The sequence below is a fragment of the Saccostrea echinata genome, unplaced genomic scaffold (genome assembly GCF_033153115.1).
Source record: "Saccostrea echinata isolate AGI-Se365-2 ecotype Australia unplaced genomic scaffold, CSIRO_AGI_Sech_v1 ptg000009l, whole genome shotgun sequence".
NCBI lineage: Eukaryota > Metazoa > Mollusca > Bivalvia > Ostreida > Ostreidae > Saccostrea > Saccostrea echinata.
Window position 1 is genome coordinate 26,415,036 of NW_026889758.1, and position 13,510 is coordinate 26,428,545.

General features: G+C 34.9%; 1 long non-coding RNA gene across 1 annotated transcript; it reads right to left on the reverse strand.

Annotated features, from left to right (window-relative positions):
• Positions 1-138: 138 nt before the first annotated feature.
• On the reverse strand, positions 139-11,912 carry LOC133183521 (uncharacterized). Its single transcript, XR_009720660.1, has 3 exons — positions 11,710-11,912; positions 10,981-11,142; positions 139-245 (listed from the first exon to the last, which is right to left on the reverse strand). It is a non-coding gene; the product is annotated as an uncharacterized LOC133183521 (long non-coding RNA).
• Positions 11,913-13,510: the final 1,598 nt, after the last annotated feature.

Here is a 13,510-nt window from a genome sequence, read left to right on the forward strand (position 1 = left end):
ACTTGTCATTTCTTATTATCATCCTTTCGAAAACAAAATAGAAAAAAAGCATTCTTGCAGAAAATAAATGTTACCTGAACAAGGTTGTGTGTTGCAGGTTTCTGTATGAACCGAAACTCCCTGACACGTGTGTCCTCCGTTAGATGGTTTGGGATTGTTACATGTTCTGGTTCGTATTCTTACACCTCCTCCACAGGAAACAGTACAGTGAGAAGGACTTTGCCAGCTAGACCAAGCACCATTTACTATAATACAGGAACTGATAATAGAATGCATGGCAACACAGATGATTATGAATTCATAAATTTGAACAATTTTGCCAGAAAATGCATGCCCATAATACACTGTTCAATAACAAGTTCCAGATTTTAAAAATGGCGTCAACGACTTATTATAAAAATATATTACATAGTGGTTTCATTATTTCTCAATTCTAGCGATTGTCTAATGTAAAGGTGCAAATAACTGAATCAGATAAATGTACATGATATAACTGCGCTATTTCACTTTATTCCTGAATTAATTTCTGTAAAATCCAAACTACATGTACATTGTTATATCAACTTCCATAGTACGATAATTTACTGCAGAAGTTTTTATAATTTATTACCGATAATTTGATATACATATGATTTCTCAGTTTAGTGAAGCACAACTTTATTCTATAAATGTGAAATTAACTTACTGGGCATATGCACTCGAGGTTGTTTTCATGAAGTGATAGCCTTATAAAATATTCATATTTATGAAGCATAATCACTTAATTGCATATATTTTACTAGTTTGGTCAAGACCGTAACTAGGCTCAAATTTTAATGAGGCGAGGATTCTGGGGGCCACCCGAGTCCCAAGCGGGTCGAGGGTAGTGCCCTGATGTGGGTTCTCGGGGGTGTCTCAAAACCTGAGTTTTAGTACATTAAAGACTTAATCTTTGATATTTTCATGTTTTGAATTATTTAATGAAATTCCAGTAAAACAAGTACATGTTAGGTGCATTTTAGTGTTTAATAGTCGCCCGCGTGGCGCAATGGTTAGAGCGTCTGCTCTAAAGTCGCGAAGTAAGGAGTTGATCCTTAACGTCGCGGGATCGAATCCCAATTTGGGATGTGGAGACCGGTCCTTCGGATGAGATAGGATTGGGTGAAACACAGACGTGTGACCGACGCTAACAGTAAGGTAAGTGATAATATGCAATCCTCCCTGGAGACTTCATTCCAGGAGACTATTGATGATGGAAAGCGAATCAAGACTAACAGAAAGATTGAATATTCACAAGACTGTAGATCGAAGACGTCCATAGTATCAAAATTAAATATTGTGCAACAATACCTAAGATTCAATATTGTGCAACAATACCTAAGGCTGTTTTGAGTTAATTCTACGTTTAACGTCACCTCTAAAATTCAAAACCTACGAGGGAGGGAGGAAAAAAACAAACAAACAAAACAACTGTGAATTTATTCAAATCAACCTATTCAGTACATAAAAACACTACTGGGCAATAAAAGTATTTGATTTGAGATCTAAGTCTAATTTCCCAAACAAAGAGTTTTTCTTTAGTACGTATATTGGTTTGAATCCTTTTGTGAGCAAGCAGTGTAGACTGAATGTGCAGAAGTGTTGCTTGTAACTAGGCCTTGTAGTATGTCCATTTGATTTATATCACCACATACATGGTACCCTTCTTCTCGTGGAAATAGTTGATCAATATCTACATTTTAAATTATGATGACAATATTTAATATATTCTTTATTGAAATATCTTGAAATTGAACTATGATGTATTTTTTTTCTCATAGTGTTAGCATTGATTTTGAAAGTTTAAATACAATTTTTGTTTTATGTACAATTATAGCTGTTAGATTATTTTAACTCGATTTCCACAAACATGACAGGATTCTTCACTTTTTGGAATTCAAGAATTCACTTCCCCTCTTCCACTTGAAAGGTCCCACCTTCTGTAAACTTCTCCCTGCTCAAATGTCAATGACTAGTATTGTTTTTCCTTAAAACTGTAGCTATTCGTACGTACGTTTATGATTAAATCAACTAACTATTCTTTCAACTTTTACAGGAATATTTTAAGATGAAACAATTAATAAATTTAAATGATGCAACACAAAAGCAAAAGCTTTGAAATTCTCTTCAAATATAGCTAGTGAATAGAACAGCCAAAATAATCACGAACTGAGAGTCTGTAATCTGAAGATTGATAAGGCCTAAACAAAATTGTGTGTTTCGGGTAACACCGATGAAAAAATTGGGGTAGGTAGGTAGAGATTTTTTGTTGGAATTTTTTTTTATGTATGACCACTGAAATATAGAGAATCATGAGTAAATTATTCTGTATTTTTTCTGCATATTTTATCTAAAGCTATATATGGCGTATCTGAGCTAAAAAATAAAAATACGGGATTTGAGTGTAGATGAACTTGAAATTTGTTATTTACGTTGAAATTAAGATTTTCACCGATTTTGAACTTGAACAACCCCACGTTTCTATAGTTAAATTGACTTTAAACTGTGTCTGATATTTAAATGCGGAGTCTGTAAATAAATCGGTTGTTTTGAATTTCTAATATCTATGAAAAGTGATTGATTTAAATTGTGTAACTTACAGTAAAGTCATATCTTCATATAAAGTAATAAAACAAATAGAAAGATCTTTTTAATTTTAGTTAGTCTGAATTTATAAAAAAAAAAAAAATACGCCATATATGACTTTAACTCCAACATGTTTGAAAAACATCAGACAACTAAATTTAACAGTTTCATATCATTTTAATTTTTCATTTTCTCTTCATTTCAGCAAATACGAGTGGTTATGTTTCAATTCATGTTTAACCCTTATGGTTACGACCTGAGTGGTTTCGTTCTGAATCAAAAAGATAACAGTTTAATAATGGATAATTTAAAATTCTTTTATTAAATATCTCTTCTGCAAGGGAAAACTCATTTTTACACAGGTCATATATTCTTGATCGTTAACTGATTAGATGGTTTTATTTTAAATTTACATTTCGGATGCAGTTTGAATTCAGAACAATATTATCTTTATTTATACAATTCATTATTGTAATTTTGAAGCAATTATATTTTTACCAGTGAGGAAGGTTTTTGATCTTCAAAGAAGGCTGTAATTATGTGAATGTTAATTATCTAGTTATTGTTTACACTCAGGGTTTGACATTAACTTTCATAAGTACTAGATCTAGACCAATCGGGCTACTTCCGATAACTTTTACTAAGCCTGACCATAAAATCACTAGCCCTGACCAAATTTGTAAATTTAATTCTCATAATCGAGAATTTTAATGAGGTAACTTCTAAAACAATATTTAAGAAAGACATTGTCTTTTGCGTGTGTCAATATTTTTGACAGACTGTTCGATAGTTTCCAGCCAATTGAGTTCATTGGGAAATTTGAATATTATAAGCCTTAAAGAACATTAATTAATTAAATAAATTTATTATCGTAAATAATATATTTAAAACTGTACTATACGTAACTATTTTGACCATATTGATACTGAACGACAGTAGTTTTGACTGTGACTTGCGAATTACAGCCTTGGCTAAAAATAGGGATTGTGTTATGCGATGATTTTTTTCTCCTTCATACAGTGATGACTTTGGAGAAAGAAGAAAATTTCTTTAAATGTTGTTAGATTATTTATTTGAACATTGAAATGTGACTTTAACAGTTATTTTATCAACATGACCAATCGGTCTAGTTCCCGAACATTTTACACGACCGAACCAATCATTTACTAGACTGCGTCGGTCGGACGTGCCTTAGTGTCAAACCCTGACACTGCAGCTTGTCCCTGCGTTTGTGGGTTCTTTCCAAAACATTCAAACAGGCTTTCTTTTATGAAAAAAGCGATCTAAAATATTCTAATAAACACTTATCAAAATCTAAGACTTTAAGAAAAGAAAGATAGAAAATAATTTTTATTATATGTACTTATTCAATATGTCTGCTATTTGTATGACAGAAACAATCTAATAGGCACAAATATCTATTAGGCCTTTGGCTCTCTATTGACAGATACCGTACACCAGTGTGTTTACCAAACACACTTTGGTTCATATTCACCTGTGAGTGTGCTGGTATACACATGTTGGCTTATACATACGGAGTACGAAACCATGCGGGTCGAACACGTAATCGGAACGTAACCACCCAATACAATTTCAGCCATGTCACAAAAATTTTAAATTACAGAAATATCAATGTCAAAATTATAATATCCAAAAGATTTCCCATTCCATGCTGTCGGGCCCGTTATAAAAACGCTTTTATGTTTGATTTAAATATCGTTAATGTTCACTGTAAGCCTAAGCGTTTTAAGACGTTTCTTAGAAATGAGAAAAAAATATTCTGCTAAAAACGGATTTAACATAGAAATAACAGGAATTTTAATCGGATAAATTCGGACATCGGAAAAAAAATAGGATCGGCGCATTTTTATAGGTTAGGTCGGGTTACCCGAAACACACAATTTTTTTTAGGCCTAAAGAACTAAGCAAAAGAGACTGTCATTAACCTCAATCATGAAATCACCTAACTTTTACTTACATTTATGATCCTATACTGTTAAATTCATCAGTTTGCTTCATACAACTACAAGACACCAACTGCGGCAACAAAGTACATTTTCTTTCACTACAGGATAGAGAATTGAGTCGCTAAATGTAGAACCAAACCGGAACGGATATATAAAATTCGGAATTGTGTTTTTTTTTTCAAAGACGGATTTCTCCTAATTATACGCACGCGGGTGACGTTAAACGTAGAATTAACTTTAAACAGCCTAATGAAATTGTAAAAATAAGATTCAAACTTTAATATTACATGAATCTGAGAGATACAATATCAAACACTAAGAAAAAATTATGAGAACCTGAACGTGAACAACCCAATAAGATTCCATGAAATCCAACAAAATGATATAAAGACTGTGTCTATTAGAGAAGAACGCACATTTCAGAAACTGAAAGATATTATTGATCTTGTGACTGAAAAATTTCGTTCATGCTCTTTAAGGTCAGAGTGATCCTAATTATCTTTAATTTATTAAAGGTCACTACAGAGATCTTAGTTAAATTGAAGATGGCGGAACAAGCGGAAGAGTAAAAGCGACAAAAATCAAGACTGGAGTTTGGAGAGGTTGAGGACTGCAGATATAGAGAGACATAAAGCTGACTTATACTATGAGATATAGACCTTATGAAAAGCAAGAGGAACGCTGAACATCAAGTGCTAGTACAAGCTGAAAATGTTAAGGTACTGAGGGAAAATCCAGTTCTGTTCGTACCTTCTACAACTACTGAGGAAAAAAATAAAGATTTTTTTATAACTTGCTAGTGTTCCACACATTTTCAGACTGAATTCATATGCGCAACCTTTCCCTCTTCCTACGGATAACATTCATCATTTCCCTCGAGAAGTGGATCATGCTCAACATGTCCCTCGTCTAGCTGATAACGCCCAAAATTTTCCTCGCCCAGTGGATAATGCTCAACATTTTGTCAAGTATAGATGTAGCTCAACCGCATTTCAAAATAGGTATGAATCCTCCATACTCTAAACCAACCCCCACAGTTACATCATGTTCCTGGAATGATATCTGTACTTGGGCCGTTTTACAATAACTTTGAACCTGGGATGGATGCGTCAAATTTCAGTTCCTTTTTTGATGAGGAAGGATCTTGTACCTCAAAGAATGGCAAAGACTGATTATGACCCTAGAAGCTACATGGTGTGGAAAGGCAATTTTAAAAGTTTGCGGCTGATATGAAAGCTAATGACTTGAAAAACTAGATCTCTGTTCTTCGGTGGTTAGGACCGCAGTCTTCAAAACGGGCCTTGAACATCACGAAGTCAAATCTTTCAGGTCTTAGTGGCGCCTTAAAAAGATATGGTGGCGATTAGATGGAAGATGAGGATCTTCCGGGCTTATTGATGTGGTACTCAAGAAGAAACTTCAGAAAATTCTAACAGTAACAATACCGAGAAATAAACAGAAATTGTAAGAAAAAGTGAGAAATACTTTCAGAGGTAGAGTCTGTTAAAGCAAATCCAAAGTTTTTTTTTCTATTTGCATTTTATGACACTTCATGTGGATTGAATCCTATTATTGTAAAATTACCTGCGAATCTTCAAAACAATGACCAGTGCTGTGAAATATAAACAGTAAAAAATAATGTACGTCCTCCATTTACTTATTTTGCTTCATTCATACATGAAATCAGTTCAGCAGGGAACAGTCCTAGCCAACGCGTAAGGAATGAAACTTCACTCTGTACAGTAATATAGCTCACTTGTTTCGAAGAGAAATGAAGTTCATCCTACAAATGAGAGGTCATCACAGAGTTTTTATCCACTACATCTGTACACTTTATCAGAAATATTGGATGAGTGTGTGTAATTTCTGAAAAAAAGACACTGGGAAAAGAGAATACTTAAAGAATAAGTGTTCGGTGCTGTACATCAAACAATCATATCAAGCGGAAAGTTAAGGTATGCATAAAGTGTAACAAATTTGGAAGTACTTACTATTGCATTGTAATGCTGCATCCCGCTTACCGTAAGAGACAGAGAACTTTGACAGTCGACAAGTATCACCTTTCGAAGGCAAGGATACTTATGTGAAAAACACTCCATATCAAAAACGGCACGCAACCGAGAATAATAATGGCGAAAAGAATCAAACCATGAACTCTAAATGTACATGTATCAGCATATGAGAAAATGAATTTTGTGGTCGTTCCTGTGCCAAGATATTGATGGTTAAGATTTATAACATTGACACAAATGAGCAAACTGTAAAAGTTTATGATATGCTGGGTAAACATTGTAATAAGACAATAGCAAGCATTTTACTTGATACTCTAGGTGAACAAGGACCAAATGTCAACAACAGATTAACCTCATGTTCCGGTAGTTTCCTGGCTTCAAGAAAAAAGATCGAAATTCAGGGATCTACTAAGTACCAGTTACCGACATTGATGGAATGCTCAGAGATTCCTCATGATGTGAAAGAAATTCCAAATCTGAAGCTGCCTATAACTATCCCCACTTGCAACATATTGCTACAGAAATACCGGAGTGTGTCCGTATATTTCAATTTAACTATTAAGTGAAGGAGATCTACTGAAGGTACATTACAATCACATAGAACAGTTAGTTGGCCCTAAATAGACCATTTGCACAGAAAATTGGCTTGGGCTGGGTAATTATTGGGATGTGTGTTTCGACAAACTTCATTCTCCAGATTTAAAGTTAAGGTCATCAGTTTCAAGACCAACATCATACAAGATAACAGGGAAAATGTAAACCTTGTAGCAGCTTTATGAGAACTCTTTGATTAACGCCCCTCTCGAGATTTTTTCCCTCATATGGAGACGCCACCACTTGCCGGTGGAGAGCTGCAAATTTATACCTATACCCGGCACTCAGGGCCATTGATTGATTGAATTATTGTATGATGTTTAACGTCCCTCTCGAGAATTTTTCACTCATATGGTTCAATAGGTAAAATCAAAGTTTATTTTAGGATATTAAACAAAAGTATGAAGCATTTCGCTCCCAAAATGATAAAAATGTTTATACCTTTAAATTCAAAAACTTTCCTGAATTACCGTTACGGAAGTTAAATTTTTAAAAGAGCCAACTGTTTTTGTCTAATTCATTTTGTTATGTCGAAAATGTAATCGTCTAAAATAGCTGACTCGCAACTGGAATCGATAATATAAGGTTCCGTGGTCACTTTCAGATAAGTTTCAGTTTTTTTTTAAATCTGCATTCTATGCATGAAATTTAAAACAAATCGTTGCGGAAGTTAATAGATTTTAAGCTACATGCTTATGAATTCGCATGACAGGAGATCTATGCATTTCTTTGCGAGAAGTGGTTTGATTTCTTTTTATATAGGATAAAAGACATTTTTCAACATTCATTGCAATCTATTCGGAACGATTGTACGGCTGAAAATTTCATCATTAAGATTTGCAATGATATACGTTTTTCAACATAACATTATGTTCATATCAAAACTTTAACTGCATATATATTGGTGAATATTTACAAAACCATGTGTATATGTTAAGTCTTAGAGTTGAAATCTACCTTTAAATTTATAGTTCTGATATTGCAACGGTAAATTTGTAAGCGACATGAAAAATTCTTAATTGGTCATGTTTTTGTGGAATGACTGCTATACACGGCACTTACGGCCATTGAGCAGTGAGGGATCTTTTTCGTGCCAGCACGGTCTCATCCGAAGGACCGGTCTCTACGTCCCGCAGTGGGATTCGAACCTGCGATAGGGCCATTGAGCAATGAGAGATCTTTTTCGTGCTAACACCTACTGCGACCCGGGACCTCGGTTTATTCGGTCTTACCCGTTGGACTGGTTTCCAGTGGATTCGAACCCGCGACGTAAGGATCAGCTCCTTACTTCGGGACTCTAGAGCAGACTAGCCACTGCCCGACGCGGGCGACGAGAATTCTTCGCAAAGCACCAGGATGATGATGAAATTGGTTTGTCGACAGAGGATAGACAATTTATGTCCTTGATGTCTAAGCAAATGGTTGGAAATTGTGAAGGTAATTGGACAGCACCCCTTCCATTCCATCAAAATAGACCAATGTTGCCCCAAAACGTTCCTTCAGCAGAAAAACGAGCCAAATTTTTAGAAAATCTGTACATAAAAATTTTATGCGTACAGTTCATGTCCAAAGCACTGAATAACAAGGCACAGAGGTGGTACCCCCATTTCCTATAAACAAGCTATATTTGGAGTCTAAAATCCAAAAAAGTTGAACCAAATCAGAGTGTTTAATTGGTAAGCTCTACATCAAGGAGTTTTGGTAAATGGAGTCTTACTGATTAACAGTGTGCTGTGTACATACGCGTTTAATCAACAGAAAACGGATACAAATTTGGGACGCTTATAAGTGTCGCATTTCTAAAAATGTTAATTTCATTTGTAGACTGTAGAGTTGAAATATTTCATCATAAATTTTATGCGTTAATGTGGTACAGAACATTTATGTCATTGGCTCATTTTTTCGTTTGAGTTTGTAGTAATACTTTGTTATAAATAGCAGGCGGGGAGCGTACTGTTTCACTTTATTCCGGAATCAATCCGGATTTTATGCCATTTTTAATCTTCTACTTCAACACAAGATTTAACTGCAGATGTTTATAAAAGAAATGTTTTGTTTGTCATAATTTCAAACCTTAATAATACCAAGGATAAGAACTTTAAAAAACTGAATATGACGTTTTCACATTTAAAGTGATAGGCATTTTGCACTCCTTGTTCTGCCATCTGCTTTGACTTTCTTTTTGAAAAATGCAATTTCATTTTATTTCTCTGGTGGCCCCCAGTGAGCCTACTCTTTTTCGAAATCCAAAGAAATGACCGTTTGTGTGCCAAGGGGGTTGTTCAACTTTGAAGGAAAAAAACTGACAAAGGATATTATTATTTGTTTAAATAAAACAGTCTGAGGACAGCAAACGGTCGCCCGCATCGCGCAGTGGTCAGAGCGTTTGCTCTAGAGTCGCAGAGTAAGGAGCTGATCGAATCCCACTGCGGGACGTGGAGACCGGTCCTTCGGATGATTGATTGATTGTACGTTGTTTTACGTCCTATTCGAGAATTTTTCACTCTTATAGAGACGTCACCATATTCCGGTGAAGGGCTTCAAATTTTGACCTTGACTAGGCACTCAGGCCCATTGAGCAGTGAGGGATCTTTAACGTGCCCACGCCTACCGTGACATGGGACCTCGGTTTTTAAGGTCTCATCCGAAGGACGCGCAACTTTCACTTCAAAGTGCCGAGCGCATGGCGAAGGAACAGTTGCTACCCATTTTTTTTATCGACTTCGGGAAGTCGCGCCGAGATTCGAACTCACGACCTCCCGATCACGGAGCGAGCGCTCTACCGACTGAGCTACCGTGAACGGTCTTTCGGATGAGACCACAGACAAATTTAACGTTATATCGATTGCTCAATGCGGAACTGAAATGACATATGGAACCATATAATCAAGTTTAATTTTTGAAAGTAAACAATGTGAAGCAAATTTCCTTAGATTGCAAGAAAGTATTGACATGAGTAATATCAGCATTATTGTTTGTCCTTTGTATTGTGTAGACAATAGCACAAAAGTTATTACTCCAAAGAACATTAAACTTCAAAGTCGGAAGAAATTATTTTTGCAAGAACATTAAATCAAGACAGTTAGCCTCTTGGTCAACATTAACTTTTGTTCTTGTGTATTACCTCCTGATGATTCTTAAAGAAAACGTTCTGTCACTAAGAATTTTTTGATTTTTGAGACCTTTAGAATTTTACACTTCTTAAATCTGTTACATGTACCTTGAATTTGTCTTCATGATCTTTGCTCAGGGTTATGATATATCCCATTGTAAAAATCAACCTTGGGGAAATTAAAATCACAAGAATTTTACTCTTCTCATTTTTGTAAAACATTATTTTGTTCAAATTATTCTGGATTAAGGACAAGACATTTCTTGAGTCCAAAGCATCGTTTGTTTCCAGTTTTATAGCATCAGAGTCTCATACCAGTAGGAAGCAATTTTAGTCTCAGATTTGGAACACAATAGAACAGAAAAGGAATTTATTGCCAAGCACAAAAAAAAAAGAAAAAAAAAATATAAACAAACATTATTAGTTGTAAATTTTAGCAAATTTTCTATTGTAAAATATATTTAAGGGTTCTTCAAGTCTAAATTCAAACTTGATATTGCGCCAAAATGAGGAAGCATCTGAAGTTCATAACGTTCAGAAAATGTATTGCAACAATTTTATTGTCTTGATGGCATTAATAAAGTCTTTCTTCTAGGGATACTTTTCAAAGATTCTAGGAAAGATCCATAATCTTTATAAGAGCAGACAGATCTGTGGATTATACTTTATAAATGAGAAGGTAAATCCATACCTGCACATGAATGAGTGTTGCAGGACACTATTTGCACTGATTTTCCTCTGCATCCTTGTCCTCCAAACAAAGGAATCGGATTGGTACAGGTACGGTATTTTGTAGCCACACCTCCCCCACAAGATTTACTACATGGACTACTACTCCAAGGACTCCAACCACCTAGAAGAGTTAATTAAAGAAAACGTTGTAGACAAAAAATAAGTGAAAAAACAAATTCAGAAACTCCTATGATAAACCATGCAGGAATATACATATACACAAGAGAATAGGAACGAAAGATGTTGCAATCAATGGTCTAAAGTATATTATTTAATATAGTTTTTTCTCGTTTTTGAAACTTCGAATTAAGAATATCTGCATATAATTGAAAATTGTCCTTATAAAGAATTTAAATTTAATCCTGCGTATCTTCATAACACAATTTTAAGGGGACGACCATTTAATTTTGAAAGGGGTAGGGGTGGGGTGGTGGCAGAATTTTGATCGAAAATGTTTAAAAAGAAAATAATCTGTCCTTCACTGACATGAAAATAAATAATATTGCCCCCCCCCCCCCAATCATCAAAAGATCTTCCCCTAATGGGCAAAATGATATAAAAATATAAATGCTACTTCATATGAATGTGGTCCTTTCATAATCATATGTGCAGTTTTATGCTTTATAGCTGCATACATGTAGACTCGATTTTAACTAAATAATGCAGGCAAAATGAAAAAAATCCTGACCTCTACATGGTGTCCAGCATACTTGATATGTAGTTCCTCCCGGAGGACAAGTGTTATGGTGGTGGTGGTGATGATGATGGGTGTGACAGTGTCTTTGTCTGGTTTGGTATCCCACTCCACAGGTAGATGAACACTTACCCCAAGATGACCATCCTCCCCAACCATGAAAAGAACCAAGGATCCCAAATATATTCCCCAATATATTTTGACCTGATTAAAATTCAAACATGGACTCAAATAAAGATGGTTGATAATCTTATGGTAAAGTTCTATAAAATATTGTAAAATTATGTTTAAATAGACATTTAATGTTAATTTCAAATGAATATGTAATTAAGTTTTTTTTTTCCATTTTATATGAGATGAAATGTGAAGAAAACGAACTATAATCATGCTCAATAGTCGAGTATTTAAACAATACAAATTGAGAGCAGAGCTGCAGCAAGCAAACACGAGCCCTTGAAATTATCTGATATGGAATCAGGTTTCATGGAGGAATAAGCATCCATGTAGACTGGTCAACTAGCCGTGCTTGATTTATCTTGATCGGGTTAACGGGGAAAACGATAATTTAGCATTATTGATTGATTGTATATTGTTATACGTCCCATCTGAGAAATTTTCACTCATATAGAGAAGTCACCACATACCGGTGAAAGGCTTCAAATTTAGACCTTTACTCGGCACTCAGGGCCATTGAGCAGTGAGGGTTCTTTATCGTGCCAACGCCTACCGTTACCTCGGTTTTTAAGGTCTCATCTGAAAGACCCGTGACTTTCATTTCTAGTGTCGGGAGCTTGGCGAAGGAACAGTAACTACTAATGTTTACGTCTTAGGTTTGACGCGGCGGGGCGAACGAGAATCGAACCCCGGCATCCCTATCAGGAAGCGAACGCCCTACCACTAGACTATCGTGACCCGTGGTTGGTGCTAGGGCTTTCATATTTCACATGTGTATTTTTTGTGAGAAGGCCTTTCTTTGGGCACCATTAATTTTGACCTTGATGTTTGAACTACGTTTGAAAATCTGTAACCTTTTTCACATCTTTTCAATGCTAAGGTTTTCATAGGGGAAAAGGGAGCAAATTATTGTTTTCCACACCAAAATTATTCTCTCTCTCTCATATTCATCATTGTATCTATTATGAACATATATGAAACAATGGTTGACTCTTTTATTTGATAGTAAGAAAAATAAACCTTAGCCACATTACTCGACTAAAATTTTTACCTCGTTCACTAATAACTTTTTCTTTAGAAAAATCATATAAACAAAAGTTATGCAGTCAGCATATGTCTAAATCTGTAATTTGATATCATAAAAAGGCTAAACATGTCAAATATCATGTTTTAATTACCCAGGCCTGTAAATGCATTTTTTTTTCTCTGAGGAATCATTGTGGAGACTTTTTAATAAAGATTATGCTGCTTGATATGAAATGTGCTTCATTTAATATCATAATTACCATTGTTCTTTTCATTCTTCTCCATTAGCGAGTGTGCTTTGATATGGTTAATGTATTTATTTATAACCACTTCCTTATTATGTTTTTGAAGTTTTAAACTTAAGGGGATGAAGGACACATGGTCACATGACTGTTTAACTACGTCATAGTCCCCGTTTATATAAGTGCAAAACGTGTAAAGCATCAGTTCTTGTATAATTTTTTTTTTTTACATTTTTAAAACTTGAATAATCATCTTAAACTAAAAAAAATGAAAAGTTTTAAAATTCTTGTAAACATTAACAAATTATGAAAAAGATTGATCCACTCCTCTGTTTCCCTAAACTGCGCGTCCA